The sequence below is a fragment of the Callithrix jacchus genome, chromosome 1, assembly GCF_049354715.1.
Source record: "Callithrix jacchus isolate 240 chromosome 1, calJac240_pri, whole genome shotgun sequence".
Classification (NCBI taxonomy): Eukaryota; Metazoa; Chordata; class Mammalia; order Primates; family Cebidae; genus Callithrix; species Callithrix jacchus.
Window position 1 is genome coordinate 71,493,253 of NC_133502.1, and position 24,284 is coordinate 71,517,536.

General features: G+C 41.0%; 1 long non-coding RNA gene across 1 annotated transcript in view; it reads left to right on the forward strand.

Annotated features, from left to right (window-relative positions):
- LOC128931667 (uncharacterized) overlaps nt 1-18,823 on the forward strand; it is a 29,511-nt gene extending 10,688 nt beyond the window's left edge. Inside the window, exon 2 of the long non-coding RNA XR_008480390.2 lies at nt 18,342-18,823. This is a non-coding gene — a long non-coding RNA (uncharacterized LOC128931667). The remainder of the gene's footprint in view (nt 1-18,341) is intronic.
- The last annotated feature ends 5,461 nt before the right edge of the window (nt 18,824-24,284 follow it).

The following is a 24,284-nucleotide window of genomic DNA, read 5'->3' on the forward strand; positions in this document are numbered from 1 at the left end:
TGTGACCACTTTTTTAGTTCCAGCATATGAGTGAGAACATGTGACATTTGTTTTTCTGTGCTTGGCTTATTTTGCTTAACATAGTGACCTCCAGTTTCATCCATGTTGCTGCAAATGACTGGATTTTGTTCTTTTTTATTGCTGAATAACATTCCATTGTGTATATATATATATATATATATACCACATTTTCTTTATCCATTCATCCACTAATGAGCACTTAGGTTGATTCCATATTTTGGCTATAGTGAACAGTGCTGCAATAAGTGTGGGAGTTCAGATATCTCTTTGATATATTAATTTCCTTTCTTTTGGATATATACCCAGTAGTGAAATTGCTGGATCATATGATAGTTTTAATTTTTTGAGAAAACATTATATAGTTTTTCATAGTGACTGTACTAATTTATATTCCCACCAACAGTGTACAAGGGCTCACCTTTCTCCACATTCTCACCAGCATCCATTAATCCCTGTCTTCTTTATAAAAACCATTTTAACTGGGATGAGATGATCTCTCACTGTGATTTTGATTTGAATTTCCCTGACAGTGAAGTTGAGCATTTTTTTCATATACCTGTTGGTCATTTGTGTGACTCCTTTTGAGAAATGTCTATTCAGATATTTTGCCCATTTTAAAATTGGATTATTTGGAGTTTTTTGATATTGAGTTGTTTGAGCTCCTTATATATTCTTGTTATTAATTTCTTGTTTTATGGGTAGTTTGCAAATATTTTCTTCCATTTCGTAGGATGTCTTTTCACTTTGTTGATTGTTTCCTTTCCTGTGCAGTGCTTTTTAGCTTGATATAATCCCATTTGTCAATTATTGTTTTGATTGCCTATCTTTTGGAGATCTTATGCACAAAAAAAATCTTTGCTCAGACCAATATTGTGGAGAAGTTTCCCAGTATTTTCTTCTTGTAGTTTCCTAGTTTCAGGTCTTAGGTTTAAGTCCTTAATCCATTTTGATTTGGTTTTTGTATATGGTGAGAGATAGCAGTCTAGTTTCATTCTTCTGCACATGATTATCCAGTTTCCCAGAACAATTTATGGAAAAGACTACCCCTTCCCCAGTCTATGTTCTTGGTACCTTTGTTAAAAGTAATAGCCGTGTATGTGGGTTCTTTATTCTGTTCTATTGGTCTATGCGTCTTTTTTAAATGCCAGAACCATGCTGATTTGGCAGTATATTTTGCTATATATATATTACCATTATGATTGTAGTATGTTTCAAAAGTATGTGATGCCTCCAGCTTTGTTCTTTTTGCTCAAAATTTCTTCATCAAATAGATGTGGCTCCATGTACCTTTTATCATTTTTAAAATTTCTGTGAAACATGTCAATGTTATTTTTATAGGGGTTGCATTGAATCTGTAGATTGCTTTGAGTTGTATTGTCATTTTAACAGTATTAATACTTCCAGTCCATGAGCATGAAATATCTTTCAATGTGTGTGTGTGTCCCCTCCAATTTCCTTCATCGCTGTTTTATAGTTTTCCTTACAGAGATCTTTCACTTCTTTGATTAAATTGATTCCTATGTATTTTATATTTTTGTAGCTACTGTAGATAGAATTGCTTTATTAATTTCCTCTTCACATTGTTCACTGTGAGTATATGTAAGTTCTACCATTTTGTGTATATTTATTTATATCCCACAGCTTTACTGAATTTGTTTATCAGTTCTAGAAGTTTTTTGGTGGAGGCTTTAGGTTTTTTTAAGTATAAGATCATGTCATCTGTGAACAAGGCTAACTTGACGTCTTACTTTCTAATTTGGATCTCTTTTCTATATTTCTTTTGACTAACTGCTCTGGCCAGGACTTCAAGTATTATGTTGGATAAAGTGGTGAAAGTGGGACTCTGCCTTGCTCCAGATCTTAGAGGAAAGGCTTTCAGCTTTTCCCCATTTCATATGTTAGTTGTGAGTTTGTCATAATATGGCCTTTATTATTTTGAAATATGTGCATTTAATACACAGCTTGTTGAAAGTTTTTAACATAAAAATTAACTCTTAATTTTTAACATAAAAATTTAACATAAAGGGATGCTGAATTTTATTGAATGCTTTTTCAGTGTCATTAAATTATCATATGATTTTTAGTCTTGGTTTTGTTAATGTGATGTAGCATGTAAATTGATTTGAATATGTTAAACCATCTTTGCATACCTTGGATAAATCCCACTTGGTCATGGTGAACAATCTTTTTAATGTGATGTTGAATTTGGTTTGCTAGTATTTTGTTGAGAATTTTTGTATCTATATTCATCAGTGATATTAACCTGTTATGTTCTTTTTTGTTTTATTATTTGGTTTTGGTATCAGGGCAATGCTGGCCTTATATAATGAGTTTGGAAGTAAATATTCCCTCCTGTTTAATCTTTTGACAAGTTTGAGTAGAATTGGTATCAGTTCTTCTTTAAATATTCTGTAGAATTCAGCAGTAAAGCCATCAGGTCCTGGGCTTTTCTCTAATGTGAGACGTTTTATCACATCTTGAATCTTGTTACTTGTTCTTTGTTTGTTGAGGTTTTCTGTTTCTTCATGGTTCAATCTTAGTATATTGCATGTGTACAGGAACTTATGCATTTCTTCTAGGTTTTCTAATTTATTGGCATAGAGTTGTTTATAATAGTCTCTAATGAGTCTTTGTATTTCTGTGGTTTCAGTTGTTATGACTGCTTTTTGTTTATTTATTTAGGACCTCTCTCTCTCTCTTTTTTAGTCTAGCTAAAAGTTTGTTGATTTTATCTTTTCAAAACTCAACTTTTCATTGATATTCTGTGCTTTTTTTAAACCTAGATGTTTCTTTGCTAATTATCTGTCTGAATAGTCAACCCATTATTAAAAGTAGGGTGTTAAAATCCCCTACCATTATTGTATTGCAATCCATCTGTCCCTTTGATTATTAATGTTTGCTTTATACACTTGGAAGCTCCAGTTAATTGGGTGCATATATATTTATAATTGTTGTATTCTCTTATTAAATTGACCCCTTTATCATCACATGGTGACCTTCTTAGTCTCTTTTTATAGTCTTTGATTTGTAGGCTATTTAATCTAACTAAGTACAGATACTCCTGCTCTTTTTTGATTAGCATGTAGTAGCTTTTTTGCTTAGTACAAAAAATAGTTTTCCATTCCTTCACTTTCAGTCTATGTGTGTTTTTATATGTGAGGTGAGTTTCTTGTAGGTAGCATATAGTTGTGTCTTATTTCTTTATCCATTCAGTCAGACTATACCTTTAAATTGGAGAATTGAGTCAATTGACGTTCAGAGTTATTATGATTAAATCAGGACTTACTGCTGCCATTTTGTTGCTTGTTCTCTGGTTGTTTCGTAGCTCCGCATCCTTTCTTCTTTTCTTGCTGTCTTCCTTTGTAGTTAAGTGATATTCTCTGGCATTATGTTTTAATTCATTTTTTAAAAATTTTTGGTGAATGTATTGTATGTATTTGCATCCTGGTTACTATGAGGCTTACAAAAAATGTTATATATATAACAAATTACATTGAAGAGATGAAAACTCCTGTACACAGTGTTTTTATGCCTGTAATCTCAATGCTCTGGAAGTCTGAGGTGGGAGGATTGCTTAAGTCCAAAAGTTGGAGATCGGGGCGACATAGTGAGACCCTATCTCTACAAAAGATTTTTTAAAAAAACTAGCCAGGCATGGTGGTTTTTGCCTATAATCCAGCTACTTTGGATGTTGAAGTAGGAGGATCACTTGAACACTGGAATTTAAAGCTGCAGTGAGTCATTATCATACCACTGCACTGTAGCCTGGGTGCCAGAGTAAGACCCTGGAGAGACAGAGAGAGACAGACAAAGAGAAAGAGAGAGAGAGAGAGAGAGAACAGAGAAAGTAGAGAGAATAGAAACAAAGAAAACATTTTTTAAAACTCTGCAACTTAACTCCATTCCTTCATTTTGTTACCTCAATTTACATATAATGCCCGTGTCTTAAAAGGTTTCTATGGCTATTGTTATTTTTGATAGATTTGTATTTTGGGCTTTATACTAAAGATCACAGTTAGAGTATTAGAGTCTTCTGGGTTTGTTTGTGTACTTAGTTTTGCAAGTGAGTTTTTAAAAATTATTATACCTTAAGTGCTGGGGTACATGTGCAGAACATGCAGGTTTACTACATAGGTATACATGTGCCATGGTGGTTTGCTGCATCCATCACCCCATCATCTATATTAGGAATTTCTCTTAATACTATCCCTCCCCTAGCCTTCAACCCCCCACATGCCCTAGTGTGTGATGTTTCCCTTCCTGTATCCATGTGTTCTCATTGTTCAACACCCACTTAGAGTAAGAACATGCGGTGTTTGGTTTTCTGTTCTTGTGTCACTTTGTTGAGAATGATGGTTTCCAGCTTCATCCATATCCCTGCAAAGGATATGGACTCATCCTTTTTTATGGCTGCATAGTATTCCATGGTATATATGTGCCACATTTTCTTTATCCAGTCGATCATTGATGAGCATTTGGGTTGGTTCCAAGTCTTTGCTATTGTGAACAGTGCCACAATAAACATATGCGTGCATGTGTCTTTATAATAAAATTATTTATAATCCTTTGGTTTTATAGCCAGTAATGGGACTGCTGGGTCAAATGGTATTTCTGGTTCTAGATCCTTGAGGAATTGCCACACCGTATTCCACAATGGTTGAACTAATTTACAGTCCCACCATCAGTGTAAAAGTGTTCCTATTTCTCTACATTCTCTTCAGCATCTGTTGTCTCCTGATTTTTTAATGATCACCATTCTAACTGGCATGACATGGTATCTCAATGTGGTTTTGTTTTGCATTTCTCTAATGACCAGTGATGATGAGCATTTTTTCATGTTTGTTGGCTGCATAAATGTCTTCTTCTTTTTTTTTTTTTGAGACGGAGTTTCGCTCTTGTTACCCAGGCTGGAGTGCCATGGTGGTGCGATCTCGGCTCACCGCAACCTCTGCCTCCTGGGTTCAGGCAATTCTCCTGCCTCAGCCTCCTGAGTAGCTGGGATTACAGGCACGTGCCACCATGCCCAGCTAATTTTTTGTATTTTTAGTAGAGGGGTTTCACCATGTTGACCAGGATGGTCTCAATCTCTTGACCTCATGATCCATCTGCCTCAGCCTCCCAAAGTGCTGGGATAACAGGCGTGAGCCACCATGCCCAGCCCAAATGTCTTCTTTTGAGAAGTGTCCTTTTATATCCTTTGCCCACTTTTTGATGGGCTTGTTTTTTTCTTGTAAATTTGTTTAAGTTCTTTGTAGATTCTGGATATTAGCCCTTTGTCAGATGGGTAGATTGCACAAATTTTTTCCCATTCTGTTGGTTGCCAGTGCACTCTAATGAGAGTTTCTGTTGCTGTGCAGAAGCTCTTTAGTTTAATTAGATCCCATTTGTCTATTTTGGCTTTTGTTGCCATTACTTTTGGTGTTTTAGTCATGAAGTCCTTGCCCATGCCTATGTCCTGAATAGTATTACCTAGGTTTTCTTCTAGAGTTTTTATGGTGTTAGGCCTCATGTTTAAATCTTTAATACATCTGGAGTTAATTTTTATATAAGGTATAAGGAAGAGATCCAGTTTCAGCTTTCTGCATATGGCTAGCCAGTTTTCCCAACACCATTTATTAAATAGAAAATCCTTTCCCCATTGCTTGTTTTTGTCAGGTTTGTCAAAGATGAGATGGCTGTAGATGTGTGGCATTATTTCTGAGGCCTCTGTTCTGTTCCATTAGTCTATATCTCTGTTTTGGTTCACCACACTGTTTTGATTATTATAGCCTTGTAGTATAGTTTGAAGTCAGGTAGTGTGATGCCTCCAGGTTTTTTGTTTGTTTGTTTGTTTGTTTTGCTTAGGATTGTCTTGGCTACGCGGGCTCTTTTTTGGTTCCATATGAAGTTTAAGGTGGTTTTTTTCCAATTCTGTGAAGAAAGTCAATGGTAGCTTGATGGTTTTCATCCTGTACATTAGTGCTTTTCTTCTTTCAGATTGAATAGCTCTCATCAGCATTTCTTGGAAGTTGGGTCTGATGGTGGTAAATTCTGTTGTTTTGTCTGGGGAAGACTATCTCTCTTTCATACTTGAAGGACAGCTTTGCTGGATGCAGTATTATTAGCTGACAGTTTTTTTTTTTCTTTCAGCACTTTGAAAATGTTCTATTACTCCATTCTAGCCTGTGTGGTTCCTGTTGAGAAATCTGTTACCAGGCAAATTGGAGTTTCTTTATATGTCATTTGCTTCTTTTCTCTTGCTATTTTTTGGATCCTATCTTTGTCCTTGACCTTTGAGGGTTTGATAATGCATTGGGGTAGTTTTATTTGGGTCTTGCTCTGTCACCCAGGCTGTGGTGCAGTACCATGATTGGGCTCACTCTATCCTTGACTTCACAGGCTCAAGCAATCCTCCTACTACAGCCTCCAGAGTAGCTGGAATCACAGGCATGTGTCACCACATTCAACTAATTTTAAAAACTTTTTTTGTAGAGATGATTCTCACTGTGTTGCCTAGGCTGGTCTCAAATTCCTGGGTTCAAATGATCCTCTCACTTTGGTTTCCCAAAGTGCTGAGATTATAGGGACGAGCCACTGTACCTGGCCTAGTTTGAATTTTTGATCAGAGAGTTCACATATTACCATCTCATTAGGGTCAGTTTCTGGTTTCTTGCTTTGTACATCTAGAGAAATCATGGATCCCTCTTGGCTATTGTTTCTTGTTGATGTATGTATATATCTTTGCATTGAAGTCTTAGTTATTTGTTCAGTCTTATCTGGCTTGTTTTGTTGTTTATTGGATATGTTTCCTCAGAGTTCTTTGTAGTTTACCCATTGATTTTGTTTCTTTTTTCCCCCCTGCTAGATTTCTGCCTCATTCTTGGCATTAGATGGTTCCTTAAGCCCAAGTTTGCCTCAGTTCTAATAAACAGTTAGTGTCATTGGTCTTAAGAGGTGAGGTCTGAAAGGGGATGAGTCAGTAGTGTGGGATTGCTGGATATGGGTTTATGCCCAGGGGACCTGTTCAATGAACCTTATACAACATGGTGCTGGTGAACAGCCACTGTGATTTGGTGTCTCCTCTGACCAAGTTACAGGATTAAACTTCCAGGACTGGGGCTGGTAGTTTACCCACCTCCTTTGTGCTGTTATGGTCAAATATATTACATATATGGCCCTCCCTCCTTTGTCTCTGGCTATCCTCAGAGATCTTTCTCCTTTCAGGCATTCCTGATATTTTCCATGGTTGAAACGGGAGTGGGTCTCCTGCCAGTAAACCCAAGGGGATGAGGAAGTTGGTTTTTCACTTTGATTTTATTTTTTCCAATATTTTTCCACCTGTGAGTTGGGGAAAATTTTCTATGCACTAGGTACTGGATAGATTGTGGAGAGGGACATTGTGGATATGAAAATCCAATTTTCTTACTGTCTGCTCAGAGTTTGTTCACTTCTCTGTGGCTCAGGGAACCACATATATTCTTCTCCCGATATTTGAGTTCTGGAATATTGCTGGTGATAATGTCAATGCTGTCTATTTGTTTTTAATTTTCTGTAGGAGGAGGTGAAGCCAGCTTGCTTTTACACCACCATTTTTGAACCAGAAGTACTCCAAATTTCTATATTTTCTGAGTTATTTCTTTGGTAGTTGCTCTAGGGGTTGCCATATACATTTAAATTTATCAGAATCTACTTCAGAGTTATTCTAATTTCATTTCAGTGAACTCTAGAAATATGACATCTAGAAAGCTCTATGCTCTCTTCTTTCTTGTGCTACTATCATCATACATATTACATCAGCATATGTCATAAACCTACCAATACACTTTTAGAATTCTTACTTTATATATGGACACTTGTATATAGAGAGCAAGTAAATACTTATGTAGCTTGTTATATATGCCGTCTTATTTATCATTTCTGGTTCTCTTTATTGGTTCCTGTGGGTTTGAGTTACTGTCTGAGATCATTTCCTTACTCCAGTACCTACCCACCTCCTTTGTGCTGTGATTGTCAAGCGTATTACATGTATAGGCCTAACAATACTTATATGTTAGTGTCGTATGTATGTATACATGTGTATATATATGGATGCATAAATACATTCTGTTTCAAACAATTGCTTTTAAAATAAGGTAAGAGAAGAAAGACGTGAATATGCATTTATTTATTAATAGCTGCATAACTACCTTTAACAGTGCTCTTTTTTAATGTGGGCTAAAATTTTCATCTGGGTTTACTTGCTTTCAGCCTGACTGATTTCCTTTAATATTTCTTATAAGGTGAACCTGACAGCAACAAATTCTCTCAAGTTTTGTTTATCTGGGAATGGTTATATTTCACTTTCATTTTTGAAAGATACATTTGCTGAATATAAGATTCATGGTTAATATTTTTCTTTGAGTACTTTAAATATGTCATACTACTAAGCAGTCAGCTAGCTATTCATCTTATTGGGGTTCCCTTGTATGTAGGTAATTTTTTCTGGTTGATGTCAAGATTTTATCTTTGGCTTTTGCTTTCAGCATTTTTACTATGTGTCTGGGTGTGGCAGTCTTTGTATTCATCCTGATTAGACTTCATGAGCTTCATGGATATGCAGACTAATGTTTTTCAGCAATTGGAAATTTGCAGCTATTCAGCCATTTTTCTTTTGTTTTTCTTTGAGAAAGAGTCTCACTCTGTCACTCAGGCTGAAGTGACCTCAGGTAATCCACCTGCCTCGGCCTCCCAAAGTGCTGGGATTACAGGTGTGAGCCACTGGGCCTGTCCTCCGCTATTATTTCATCTAATGTTATCTTTCCTCATTTCTTCTGTCCTCTCAGTATTTCTCTTACATGTGTGTTTGTGTGTCTAAAGGTGTCCCACATTACTCCTAGGCTCTGCTCATTTTTTTCCTATTTTTACTCTGTTCTTCAGATTGCTTGATCTCTATTGACCTATTTTTAAGTTCACTGTGTATTTCTTTTGCCAGTTAAAAAAGCCCCTCTAATGAATTTTTTATTTTATTTATTACACTTTTAAACCACAGAATTTTTATTTTTTTTAGTTCCTGTCTCTATTCATATTATCCATACAATGAAACATGATCTTCATATCTTTTATAACTTCTTTAAGCATGGCTTTCTTTAGTTTTCCAAACGTATTCATAACACACACTTTGAAGACTGTTAAGTTCGACATCTGGGGTTTCTCACAGGCAGTTTCTGTTGCCTACAATTTTCTGTGTACGGGTTCATGTCCCTGTTTTTTGCATGCCTTATAATATTTTGTTGGAAATGAGAATATTTTTGGTAACGGCAACTTTGTAGAATAATTGCCCTTCTCCCTCTCTGAAGCTTAATTTTGTTCGCTTGTTTGTTTTATGACTTGGCTAGACTATCTTAGTGAAGTCCATTTTACTCACAGAATGAATTCTGGTGTTGCTCATCAAAAGGCACAGCGTTGGACGTGCACACAGTTACCTTGGAATGACAATGGTTTCAGCACACTCATTTTGTTTCCTTTCTGATCTCTGTCAAGCTGTCTGTTTCATGTGGTGTTACTCTCCATCCTTTAGGTGCTGCTAATTCCAACTGGTTGCTTTATGTCTTTTTTGGCAATGCCTTGAAACATTAATTTCTGAGCAGCCTAATCCAATTAAATTTGGAGAGGGCTAGATTTTGAGGTTAGTCTTTAAGATTTATTCTGTACCTAGGTGAAGTCTTGGCTATCTCTTTCCCAGATTCTCCCTGGTGACCTAGATGGCCTATGGTTTAGCTTGTTCCTCTTAATTAAGAGAGACAATTGATTTTGAGAGCATCCTTAGGCTTAAACATCTCCAGTCTCTTTCAAATAATGTCAGGTCCTTTGTGGAGAGCTTTTTCTATTTGCTGCCTCTTCCTTGGCACAGTTTCTGAGCCCTGAACGGGTCTGTGGCCTCTGGTCTTCATTGCTTGCCTATTTCACTCTGCCTTAAGGTGAGGCAAGGGTGGTTAGGTGCCAGAATTCTTGGCCTGATGTGCAAAGGAAGAGCTTCTGTCCTATTGGTAGAGGAAGGAAGCTCAGTATCTCTCAGCCACACTCACCAGGAAGTCTTCAACTTGGAATTGAAGGGGATTAGAAATGCTGGTGGTCCACCTTTCTCAGTAAGGCATGGAAAGACTTGGTTGGGAAGACGAGGGAGAGAGAGTACCATATTTTGATCACACTCACTTAGAGTGGAGCTTCTGTGAAGCTGAATAGAGAGGAAGGAAGGGGGGGAATAGGCCATGGCTCAATGCCACAGATTCTTGCTATTTGTAGTTTTCTTGAATAAATATTATTCATTCACTCTATGCCTTACGACAATTTCCAGAGACTTTCAATGACTTGTTAAAGCATGTTTTTTAAAAAAAAATAGCTGCTGAAAATCTTCCTTTTTTTTGATATGGGGTCTTGCAATGTTGCCAGGCTGGAGTAAAGTGGCTATTCACAGGTACAATCATAGTGCACTGCAGGCCTGAACTCCTGAGCTCAAATGATCCTCCTGTCTCAGCCTCTTAAGTAGCTGGGAATTCAGGCATGTGGCACCATAGCTGGTCCAATTTTGCTTTTTTCACTGGAAGTGAGTGTGCAAAGTTTCATATTCTAATATTCCTCTATAGTTTCTCAATAAACTGACTGTTTGTACCCTGTTACATTCCCACTAGTTCTAGTTTCTCCTTATTCTTACCAACATTTCATATGGTCAGTCTCTTTCATTTTAGCCATTCTAATAGATATTTAATCTGACAAGGAATTAATAACCAAAGTATACAAAGAGCTCAAACAAGAGGAAAACGTAGAATAATCTGATTTAAAATGGGCAAAAGATCTGAATAGACATTTCTCAAAAGAAGACACAAATGGCAAACAGGTATATGAAAAGGTGTTCAACATCGTTGATCATCAGAGAAATGAAGATCAAATGCAATGAGGTATTGTCTCACCCAGTTAAAATGGCTTTCATCCAAAAAATGCACAGTAGCAAATGCTGGCAAGAATGTGAAGAAAAGGGAACCCACACACACTGTTGGTGGGAATGTAAATGAATATAAACACTATGGGGAACAGTTCGGAGGTTCCTCAGGAAACTAAAAATAGAGCTATCATATGATCCAGCAATCCCACTGCTAAGTATACACCCAGAAGAAAGGAAATCAGTGTATCAAAGAGATGTCGACTCCCATGTTTATTGCAGCAATGTTTATAATAGTGAAGATTTGAAAGCAACCTATGTGTCCATCAACAGATGCATGGATAAAGAAAATGTGGTATGTATACACAATGGAATATTATTTAGCTAATAGATATGTGGTAGTATTTCATTGTGGTTTTAATTTGCATCTCCTGATGACTATGATGTTGGGCATCTTTTCACATGCCTATTTGTCATTCATATATATTTATTGGTGAACTGCCTCTTCAAAGCTCTTGCCTATTTTTAAATTAGAATTTTTGTTATTTATTTAGTTTTGAGAGATGTTTTACAAAGTTTTTCCCCCAATCTGTGGCTTGTCTTTTCATTCTGTTGACAGTGTCTATTGCAAAGCAAAGTTTCTAATTCTGATGAAGCTGAAGTTATCATTTGTTATTTTATATATGGTGCTCTTGCTGTTGTAGCTAATAAATCTTGGCCTAGCTAAAGGGCACAAGGTTTTCCTCCTGTGTTTTCTTCTAGATATTTTGTAGTTTTGGGGTTTCCACTGCAGTATATTTTATATGAGGACTACATTTTGGGTATAAATTTGGGTTGAATTTCAGTATTTTGCCTACTTGATCTAATTTTTCCAGCACCATTTGTTGAAAAGACTATCCTTTCTCCACTGAATTGCCTTTATATGTAGTCAAAATTCAGCTAAATATATTTGTGAAAATTGGTTTCTGGATTTTTTTCTGTTCCACTCATGTATTTTCTATCTTTGTGCCAGTGCCACAGTTTTTGAGTACTGCGACTTTGTGATACGTCTTGTAACCAGTAGTGTTTGTCCCCCAGTTATTTCTTTTTCAGAAAGAAGTTTGCTTCGATGTCTTTCTTACATTTCCCACACCTTTACTTAACCTTTTGAACATACAGAATACAGTTACAATAACTGTTTTAATTATCTTTTTTGCTAATTTTAGCATTTGTGTCACTTCTAGGTCAGTTTTGATTGATCAGCTTTTCTCCTCCTTATGGGTTATATACTCCTGCTTCTTTTCATGCCTGGTAATTTTTAACTGCATGATAGTCATTGTGCATTTTACCTTGTTGAATGCTGAATTTTTTTATCCCTGTAAAGATTAAGCTTTGTTCTGAAACACAGTAAAGTTACTTGGAAACAGTGTGATGATTTGGGGTCTTATTTTTAAGCTTTCTAATGAGGAAAGACTTTTCTGCATATTCTATCTAATGCCCTATTAATCATGAGGTTTTCCAATCTGCATGGTGGGTACAGGCACTATTCCTGTCTTGTGTGAGTACTGGGTATTGTTACCGCTAATCCTTTCAGGTGATTCTTTCTCCATTTTTGAGTAGTCTTTTTACATGCATGTGCTGATCCAGACTCTTGAATACTTTGGACGGACTCTCTGCAGTTCTTTGGAGTTCTCTATCTGTGCAGCTCTCCACTCTCCAGTAATGTGTCTGACAAACTCTAGCCATCTAGTCTCTCCAGACTCTTAGCCCTGTCTCTCAAGTTAGTGAGAACATGAGACTCCATGCAGTTCCCTCTCTCTATACCATGGCCTGGAAACTCCCAAAGGCAGTGAGTTGGAGTAATTGTAGAGTTTGCCTCCTTTATTTCCTGGCCTTCTAGATCACTGTCCTTCAATGGCTGATGTCCAGTGTCTTGAAAAACCATTGTTTCATACATCCTGTTTATTCTTTTGGTTGTTTCAGGGAGGAAGGTAAATCTGTACTGTCACTCCATCTTGGCTAGAATCTGAAGGCTTTTCACAATTTAATATCATGTTTATTTTTATAAAAAATGATTGCCTTGGGGAGGTATGGGGGTGGACTGGAAGGTTAGAGTTTGAGGGAGCAGGAGCAGACCTAGAGACAAGTGTGGAGGCTGGCAAGAAGAGAATCAGTAAGTCCCTACTCAGGTACGTTGGTGGTGTGACACATGATTCCTGGACCAAGCAAGTCTCTGCTTTCATGATCACTGCTCTAGGCCTGTGGCCCAGGGTGGTTAGAGACCTGGCAGGAAGGGCTCTGCAGAGGGCTCTCTAACCTCTCTGCAGAGGGCTCTGGCTGCCTCCTCCCTGGGGTAACACACCTGTGCTTCTCTCAGACCCCTTTGGTGCCTATACAAGGCTCTGTCCTGGGCATATCCTGTCCCATGTGTCTGTGCCCACTTCCTACCTGCTCACCTGCAGGTGGGCAGGAGCACTCAAGGTCTGGTACATGATATGGCCATAACCAGGTATTACCAGCACCCCCCAGAGGTCACCTGAGGCTACTAGCATGATCTGGATGGATGTCAATGACTCATAATACCTATTCATACTAGCAGTTCTGGATGCAGGGCCCTTGGCTGTAATCTTGAGATGTCCCAGGAGAGCCCTTGCTCCCCAGATTGCTTGGGACTGTGTTCCGGCTTTCCAAGAAAAAAGTCAATGCATTATTTGACTTTAGACATCCATTCTAGGAGTTTGCTTCCAGCTGGCTAGACTTGTCAACAGACACAAGACAAACCTACAATGAGTTTCACTGTGGTGGTTTAAGAACAAAAGATTGAAAATAATCTGTGACCTCCAATAGCAGCAGTAAATAATTTATGTTTCTTCTACCCAATGGAACACCATGCTGCTGATGAAGAGGCAGAGGCAGATCCAAACATCCTGATAGGGACCAGTGACCAGGATGTACAGTGAGGTAGAAAAGACCAGGTACAGATAGACTTCAACACATGCTGCATTGTATCAAGCCATGGAAAGTCTTGTTTTTCACTTTCATATAAATGGAGTCATACATTATGGAATCTGCTGTATCTGGCTTCTTTCTCTCAACTGAATTGCTCTGAGATTCATCCCATTGCTGCATGTATCAACAGTTGGCTGCTTTTTGTTGCTGGGTGCACTGTGTGGGTGCACTCCACTTTATTCAGTCTCTTACTGATGGGAATCTAGGCCATTTCCAACACTGGAGAATTCTTAATGAAGTTTCCATGGAAATTTTATACAAGGCTTTGAATGGATATGTGATTTCATTTCTTCTAGGCCAGTGCTTGGGAGCCTATTCCTGAATCATGTGGTTAATATACTTTTAACTTTATGAGAAACTACCAAACCTTTCCCAGCACGATTTTACTGTTTTACATTCCTATCAGCAATATATGACGTATGCAGTTGCTCTACACCCTTGCCTATACTTTGCGTTATCTGTTTAGCTTTAGCTATTCTGGTGTTATCTCATGCTGTTTTTAAAGTGAGGAGTACTTTCATGTTTTTGCTATCTGTATATTTTCTTTTTTGTAATGTATCTTTTCAGCCTTTTACCTATTTTTACTTAGTTACTTTTATTGAGTTGTAACAGTTCATTATACTGGATATATTAATAGTTGAGATAGAGAGAGATATATCAATTTTATAGATCTTTTCAAATAACCAAGTTTCAATTTCATTAATTTTCTTTATTTTTTGTTCATTTTTTATTTCATTATTTTATTATTTTAGATTCAGGGGTACATGTGCATGTTTGTTACATGGGTATATTACATACTAGTGGGGATTGAGCTTCTAGTGTACCCATTACCCAAACAGTGAACATTGTACCTGATACGTAATTTTTCAACCCTAGTTCCCCCTGTCATCCTCCCCACTTTTGGAACCCTCAGTGTCTATTATTTACACCCCTATGTCCATGAGTACCCATTGTTTAGCTCCCACTTAAAAACGAGAACATGTGGTATTTGATTTTCTCTTTTTGAGTTAGTTCACTTAGGATAATGGCCTCCAGCTTCATCCATGTTGCTGCAAAAGACATGATTCCATTCTTTTGGTGGCTGCAGAGTATTCTGTAGTGTGTGTGTGTGTGTGTGTGTGTGTGTCTATAACATTTTCTTTATCCAGTCAACCATTCACACTTAGGTTGGTTCTATGACTTTGCTATTGTGAATATATAAGCAATGAACATATAAGTTAACGTGTCTTTTTTAACATAATGATTTGCTTTGGGTAGATACCCAGTAGTGGGATTACTGGTTCAAATGGCAGTCCTATTTTTAGTTCTTTGAGAAATCTCCATACTGTTTTTCATAGAGGTTGAACTAATTTACATTTCCACCAGTAGTGTGTAAACATTCCCTTTTCTCTGCATTTACTCCAACATCTGTTTGTGGGTTTTGTTGTTGTTTGTTTTTACTTTTTAATTAATAGTCATTCTGACTGGTCTAAGATGGTATCTCATGATTCTAATTTGTACTTCTCTGATGATTGGCGATGTTGAGTATTTTTTCATGTGTTAATTGGCCACTTGTATTTCTTCTTTTGAGAAATGTCTATTCATGTCCTTTGCCTAGTTTTTAATGAGTTTTTTTTTTCTTGTTGCGTTAAGTCCCTTGTAGGTTCTGTATATTAGAACTTTGTTGGAGGCATAATCTGCAATACTTTCTTCCATTTTATAGGTTGTCCGTTTACTCTATTACTATTATTATAATTGTTTTTCTGTGCAGCATTTCATTAATTTCTGTTCTTATCTTTATTTCCTTCTTTCTATTTTGGATTTGATTTCTTCTTTTTCTGAATTCTTGAGGTGGTTACTTAGATAATTGATTTTAGGCCTTTCTTCTAAGCATGGAAAGCTATATATTTCCCTTTAAGCACAACTTTACCTGCATTCCACAAATTTTGATATATTCTGTTTTAATTTCATTAGTTCAAAACATTTTCTAATTTTCCTTGTGATTGATTTCCCCTTTAATCTATAGGCTATAGAAATGTGCCTCTTTTAAATATTCGAGGGCTTCCTTCATATCTTATTATTATGGATTTTTAATTTAACTGTTAAGGCTAGAAAACATACTCTATATGCTTTAAATTCTTTTACTTATTGAGAGTTGTTTTGGTGAATGTTCCAAGTACACTGGAGAGAAATGCATCTTTCCAATGTAGTTTTCTGTAAATGTCGATTTGGTTAACTTAGTTCATAATGTTGTTCGATTGTTCTATGTCTTTATAGAATTTTTAAAAATCAATTACTTAGAAAGGAAGGTTAACTCTACAACTACGTGTTGATTTTGTTGATTTTTCTCATTAGTTTTGTCATTTAGTTCTGTCAAGATGCTTCTCTGCATTAGGAGTATTTGTGTTTAATGTCACTATGTCTTTCTATAGAATTAACTCTTAGCGTTATAAATTGATTCTCTCTCTAGTTTTCATGCCTCTTACATTTACCCACATAGTTACCTTTCTGGCATTCCTCATTCTTTCTTCATACAAATCTGTCTTCATCGGATATCATTTCTTTTCAATCCAAAGAACTTCTTTTAACATTTCTAGTAGGTCAAATCTACTGGTTATAAATTCTCTCACCTTTTGTTCATTTAAGAATATCTTCATTTTTCCTCATTTTTAAGGGGTGTTGTTGCAGTCTGTAGAATTCTAAATTGACAGTTTTTTTTTCTTTTAGAATTTCAGACATATTCTATTGTCTTTGACTTGCCTTGTTTCTGATACTCAGCAGTGTTTTGGTTTAAAAAAAAATTTTGGCTACCCCATGTCATAATTGTATCTTTTCCCTGACTAAAACATTTCTCTTTAACTTTGTTTTTTAGCTCTCTGAATATAATAAGTCCTGGTATGTTTTTCTATTTATTGTGCTTGGATTTAATTGAGCTTCTTGCATCTATTGGGTTTATAGTTTTTATCCAATTTCATACATTTTCTCCAATGTTTCTTCCAATATTTTTTCCTGTCCCGATCTCTTGCTTCTTCTTTTGGGACCTCAGCTGCATGCATGTTAGACTGACTGACATTGTCCCACATATCTCCGAGGCTCTGGATTGTTTTTTTCTGGTCTTTACCCTGCTGTATGCTTCATTTGGGATAGCTTCTATTGCTTTGTCTTCAAGTTCAAGCCTGGTCTTTTCTTCTGCAGTGTCCAGTTTCACTTTGCAAATATGTTGTTTATCAGTTCTTAAATTTTCACTTGATCCATTTCAGTTTCTCTGCTGACATTTCCCTTTTGTTCACTCATTATGTTCATTCTCTTTAAATTCTTGAGCATAGTGTAACTGATGATGCAACGTTTTTATCTGCCAATCCAACAAACGATTTATTTCTACCTCTTTATGTTGACTTTTTCCCTGCTGGTTATGGGTCCCCCTTTCCCTGCTTTTTGATTTTGGTTTTGCATATCTAGTAATTTTTTGTTGCATTTTAAACATTGTGGATGCTATGCTACTGAGAGCCTGGGTGTTTTTTCGTTTTGTTTTGTTTTGAAGAGTGTTGACTACTTTTCTGACATGCACTTTGTTTACTGGAAAATGACTGATAGTTGGTTTTAGGCTTTTAATGGTAGGCCTAGAGTGGCTCCTCACACTGGCTGGTCAGAGTTCCAATGTCTCCAAGAATTGTCCAGCTTCTAGAATCTTCATTTACCTCTCAACCATCTAGCAGTGGTTCTCTGCTAAATCTTGCAGAATCTAACCCTAATGGATTTGCAGCTTAGCATTCTGCTGGAGACTCAAAGTTCTTCTGTACAGAATTCTACTTCTCTGCATAGCTTCCTCCTTCCCAGTACCCTGCCTTGCAAACTCCATCTGCCTCAGAAGTCCCAAACTCTAATCTTTCCTCTGCCCGTGGAGCTCGCTTTGTAGGCTTATATCCCTGTGCCACAGTTTGAAAAATGCTCCCAGGCAAAAAGCCAGAGCAAATGCGGAGCTCGCCTGTGTGTTTCCCTTCTCCCAAAAATCACTGCTCTGCTTTGTCTGCTGCCCAATGCTTGAAAGCAGTTGCTTTATATATATTTGGTCTAGTTTTATAGCTGCTTATGGGTAGGGTAAATCTGATACTCTGTACTCCATCATGACCATAGCTGGAAGTACAGACTCCCTCTTTATTGTTCAAATTTTATATTTAAATGTTTCACCTTGTATATATGTTATTTTTATATTAACCTCTTCGAATGTTGTTGTAAACATCCGCAGTGCAGGCAGTGCATGACTCGCCTGTTCAGCTTAGACTCTGCCTTGCCTATACACTACCATCTCACAGCCTGCCAACCACTCTCCCTCTAACTCTCCCTCTCACCAGGGGTCTGGGAGTTTGAAATGGACTAACCTTTGGATTGCTCACTGGGGCTCAGCCACTTAGTAGTTCTGTGACTTTGGGTAAGCTGACTTAATCTCTCTGATCTCCAGTTTCTTACAGGCAAAATAAAGAGGATAATCCTTCCCTCATAGGACAGCTTTGAGAATTGGATGAAATTGCTCCTCTGGAGTACTTTCTACAAGTCCGTACTATCATGCAGGTGCTGGAAAAGGTTTTCTTCTTTTTGTCCTTCCCACTCAGTGTTAGAATGACGGAACCTTTGGTCCAGAACCTGGGATGTTGCCTTTTGCTCACTGGAGTTCCCATCCTGGAAGAGTGAGCACAGTGGATTGTCCCGGCAGCCAGGAAGCCAATGGAGCCAAGTCCTTCAGGACAGCCTAGGAGCCTCCAGGAAGCTGTTAGGAGTTGCCATGCTGGGTGCATTTGGACTCACAGAATCTGGCTTCCGATCTCAGTGCTGCTTCTACTCCTTTACTACTTTAGGGCTCTCATTCCTGTTAAAACTGTTTTCTTATCACAGAATGGGGAAATGTGTTCCTTGAAAATAAAAATGAGAAGTCATTTATGAACATGCTTGGGAAGGATGATTTTCTGTTGTTTCGTTGTTTCTGGTCTCTCCCTGTTAGCCCCCAGCATGACCCTTATAATATGTAAGCCCGCTCATTCCCTGGCCGTGCCCCCACCCAGCTCCCCACTACTGACAGGACAAGGTCCAAGCTCCTCACCCAGGACACAGCATTCTCCATAAGCCGGTCCCACTCCATCTCCAGTGACTTTTCCCTACCCCGGTCTCATGTGCCTCTGCTCCCATCCTTCCAAAGCTAAACATTCTGTGTGAACACTTCCGGTTGTTTCCTGCCTTCTCACCCTTGCACAATATGTTTTACCACATAGAAAAAATCCCTCCAATGTCCATGTGACAAACTCCTATTCATCCTTCATAACCCTGTTCTGATATACCATGTTCCATTCTGCCCTCTCTGATATGCCAGGCAAAGTGAGTCATTCCTCTTCTTTGCCACCCTTGGGCCTTCCTCCTCATGATCGTCATAGCAATCCTGCTGAAAGGGAACTGTAAGGTTATTTTTCAATCTTTCCCTCTACTATGAACCCATTGAGAACAGGGCCCAATATTATATTTGAATGGAAACATTTTCAAGTGTTCAGCTGGGAACCCTGACCTGGAAGGGTAGGAGAGCTGATCAGAGCATGATGGATAGTGGGTAGGTGGATGGGTGGGTGGATGATGGGTGGATGAATAGATGAGTGGGTGGATGGATAGGTGGATGATGGATGGGTGGGTGGATGATGGATGGGTGGGAGTTAATTAATGTTTATTCTATTTGCCTATCTGTCTTCCTCTTTAGAGTCTTAGGTCTTTGAAGACAGGCCCGTATCTTGTGTGTTTGTATTTGGACAACCACAACCATTGCCAAGAAATGTATCTGTTTTACTTGCACACGTTCACCACCTGGAAGCTCTTTGGGGACACAGGTCTGGTCTGTCAGAATCTGTCTGTACTACTCCTCTCTGTATTTCCCCATGTCTGATATAGAACCATCAATGGCTCCCTAGAATAAAATCTGAGCTCCTCACTGTGCCCACAGCCCCAGTGACCTTGCTACTTCCACCAGAGCCCTCACACCAGTGCCCAGATGTACAGACTGACATCCTGACCATCCCTCGGACATGGTAAGGTGGGTTCTGCTTCTGGACTTCTGAACAGACATGATGGTAAACCCAAACATTTCAGATGGTGAACAGTCCTGCAAGCAAAATAAGACAGGGTAGAGCAGGAAGGACTTCCAGCAACATCACCCCTTTCTCCCTCTGGAGCAGGAAGCCCTTCCTGCAGGACTCAGCTCAGGACCCAGTGGTAGCGGTGCCCAGGGTCCCAGGAGGAGTGTGGAATGATGAGGGGCAGAGGGTGTTACCAGCCATGGGGGGAGGTAGTGGGAAGGTCATGTGCTCATTTGTTTATTTATTGACTAAGATTTTATTAAGCACCTACTGTGTATCATACACCTACTGTTCAGGCAGAGAGTAATGTGGTGAATAAATCAGCTAAGTCTCTGCCTTCAGGAACTTACTGTGCTGTGAAGGAAACACAGTAAACACTCAAGCCAATCAGCACCGTGCATAAGACTATGTCAAATTTAGGTCAGGGCTGGGAAGAAAACAAACAGGTAGTGGCATCGTGATGACGGTCAGGGCCCTCCGAGCGGAGAAGGAGCCAGCCCTGCAGTGATGGGTCAGGGGTGTCCCGGGCAGAAGGAACAGAAAATGCAAAGGCCCTGAGGCACAAACAGGGAACCCAAAACGGTGGCTGGGGTGTGGGATCAAGGGAAGGATGGAAAATGAGAGAACAAAAGAGGCCCAAAGCCTTATGTGGTCTGATGCACCCAAAAAAATATATGAAATAGGTGCTAGACTTGAAAAATGGGGGTATTTCACATCAAAAGCCAGGTTCCCATCTTCATCTAAACACTGGTGTTGCTGGCATCTCTGAGCCTGTAAACTGGGCATGAGGCTCGCTTCCGCCCCTGCTAGTCTTGGTGGGCACCCCAGCCCTGTAGCTGGGGGCGAGACGTATGCACCCAGGCTGGGCATTGGCATCCACGCCCTTGGGGACTCTCCATGGACTTTGCCTGTCCCCTGCACCTCACACACACCTGCACCAAGCCTTCCCTGGCCCCCACAGGAGAGAGGCCCTTCACCCCCCCGCACCCCATCCTCCAGCTGCAGACTCCGGCCTGGTTTCTAACAGGGCCCCCCCTTCTGACTTCTTGCCTGCTGCTTCTCCTGGTCCTCTGCTCAGCTCAGCTGTGCTGGGTGCCTCCCAGAGCCCTAGATGGGGCCACCTAAAGCCCAATTCACTCTTGGAGGGGCCCTGGCACAGCCTGGGCAAAGGTAGTGAGCGAGCCCTGGAAGCAGGGGGTCCATCCTGACCTCAAAGCTTGGCTTCCCTTCCTGGTTGGACCCAGCCTACCTGGGCCCCCCTCCTGACTGGCACCCATAGCCTCTGATGCTCTCTCCATTGCATTCTCTCATTTCATCCTCATGGCAACCCAGGAATCAGTGCTTTGGTGTCCTCATCTTAGAGCTGAAGGAAGGAAGCCCTTTGAGGGACAGTTCTCTCTGGCCTCTGTGTCCCCACTGGGACTCATACCTCAGTCACTGAGTGAGGCTGCTGCATGTAGGGCAATCCCAGCTTGAGGGTCCCAGCCTCCTGCATGTGCCTTCAGAGCTGCATGGCTCTGTTTATGAACCCAGCCCCCAGACACCGAGGGCTACCAACCTGTGACTCGGGGACTCAGGCACATCACCCCACACCAAAGTGATGGCCTCAAACAGCCCCTCATTCCCAGCGGCCAGGGCAGCCCATGAGCAGGTCATTAAAACCGAGTAGACTTTATAAACTTGGGCTTAATGTTAAGTACATAAGAAAATCTCTGTAATTTCCCGCTGGGCAATGGGGATGTTGTCTGGTTCCTACAGGCCATAATTTTTGGGGAGAAAAACGTTTTTTTCCCCACAAATGATGGGAAGTCAGTAGTTACGGTTATGGCTGGCTGTTGACATTGGGAAGCTGTTCTGATGCCCAGAATCCCACCTACCTCAGCTAAATGGTATCTTTATGAAATTAGCAGAACGCAGCTACACCGAGGGGAGGCAAAAAAAAATGAACTTTCAAATTTTAAGTATAATTGGAAAACTGACCTTTGGAAAATATTTTCCCACCCAAGCCCCTTGCTGAGGAAGAATGGGTGCTTTATGTTGAGGTGAACAGGCGACCTTGAGGAATTAGCTGCCTTCATCTGGAGGGGAAGTGGAGTTGTGACTGCTTGCCGGGTCCCTCCAAGTGTCCTCCGGTTGCAGGCTTTGTGGTCACTGACCCAGGAGGGGCTGGCGATGCTGAGGCCAACCCTGGGCTGGGGCCTGAGGACCAGTGTGCATACTCCTGGAGCCCAGCACCTTTCTGGCCATTAGCCATGAAGCCCAGGCTGTCCCTCTTGGGTGGGCACCCTGGTGTGCTGAGCATGCAGCCTGGGGTGGTGGGGAGTGCCACAGGGCAGCAAAGGATTGCACAAATCGGATCATGCAGCGCTGCTAGCATGCAAACAGGGGGAGGGGGTGTGACGGCGGGGGTGATCAACCCATGTGGGTTGGGGCTTGGAGCCTAGAGGAGGGTGGGGCAGGGCCACTGGCAGAAGCAGGAACCAGGAGGGGTGTCTGTGCCTAGGCCCTGAGGCAGGAGCTGGGGTGGCACAGAGGGCAGGGGGCAGCATGGTGAGTCCGGAGCCAAGTTACTGGAAAGGTAGGAAGGGGCCAGGGCATCCAGGCCTGAGGCCCGAGAGGGCACAGTCGGGACCCTCGGGCAAGGAGAGTGAGGGAGAGTCCATCCGGAAGGACACGTCTGCAGTGTGCTACAAAAAGACCCCTTTGGCTGCCCCGAGGAGGAAGGTAAGGGAGGGCACAGGGGCTGCCAGGGGGCAGGGGCTACCAGGGGGTGACGGCTGAGGGGGCTGAGGGCTTGGATAGGCTCGCTAGTGCTGGGTGGGACCTCAGAAAGTTCCTGGGGCACCGTGGGGCTCTCAAGAGACTGCGGGCAGCCTGGGGACTGGCTCCGGAGGCTGCCATCCAGGATCAGAAAATGTCCCAGAGGAGAGGTTAGGGTGTGCCAACAGGGAGTGAGCCCTGCACTGGCTTGGGACTGAAGGAGCTTGAGGTGCCTTTGAGACCCAGAGGTGGAGATGCCAAGAAGGTGTTCACTGGGCTTCCAGGAGCTGCCCAGCTGTGCACTTGGTGCTGGGGACTCTGAACCCAAACAAGTAAGACAAACACTCAGCAACTTGGCCAAAGTCTATTGGAGCCTTGAATGCATGGTTACATCCACCCTGAGCCTTGGTTTCCCCATCTATAAAATGGGGTAATTGCGGGAGAGGAAGTGAAGGATATGGGGTTGGGGATCTGTAATGTCTCCTGTCTTGCCCAGGACCTGTGGCATCTGCCCATTACTGGCTGCAGAACTTGGCCATCCCGGCATGTTCGGCTCCTCCCTCTACCACCTGCCGGACAGATAGTTTCCTATGAAGGGCACAGAGGGGACAGAGCCTTTTCAGGGCCCCTTTCCTGAGTGGCTTCTGTCCCTTGCTCCTAGCTGTGATTTGGGCCCACTGTGTTACCTGAAAACTGTCTTGCCTCTTCCTTTGGGGACAAACTGAAGCTCCAGGCTCTGCAGTTGGCTCAGAAGAGGTTTAAAGAAGGAATGTGGCTGTGAGGCTGTCCTGGGGCCTCTGCAGGGAGGAGCCCACCAGCCCCTCCTGGAGGTAGGAGGGCAGGCAGCCAGACCTCTCCCCAAATCCAGAGGCCTGGACCCTGGTATCTAAGGCTGTTTCCAGATCTTGCAGTAATAGTGCCATTCCTTTGAGTGGGCTTTCCCCCAACCAGGATGCATCCCCTGGTGGCTTTGTCCTTCCTGTAGGGTCCTCTGGGCCTATCCTGATCCCCCAGGCCCTGGGGTTTAGGGAGTACTCATGGGCCTCGCCGTGCACAGCCTGCTCTGTGCCTGTTTCTGGATGTCCTGCTGTAAAATCCACCACCCCTTTCCATAACCTTATGAGGGAGGGATACTGTTGCTTCTGTTTTCCAATGAGGAGCCCAGAGAGCAAAGAGACCTGCTCAGTGCCAGCAGAAAGTAAGAGGAGTTGCAGGGGTGGACTCCTGCCTGGCTACCCTCTGAAGCTAGTCTAGCTCTTAGCATGCCTGGGGCCTGGTATCTCCAACCCACGCCATGCCAGAGACTCAGCTTCCTGCGAGGCGAAAGATGTGCCTGCAATGGGGGGAGAAAGGGGTGTGGTGTGATGCCACACCTTCGTGACTTTAGCTGATTGGTTTGCAAAGTGCCTGGGTTAGGAAGTAAGGAGCAGGCAGCAGGTGCTGGGCCCAGGGAGCAGAGGGGTTCATTGGCCTTCTCAGATCCCCTATCCCTGGGAAGTCTGGCTGAGGTAGCAATGACTCACCTGTGTCCT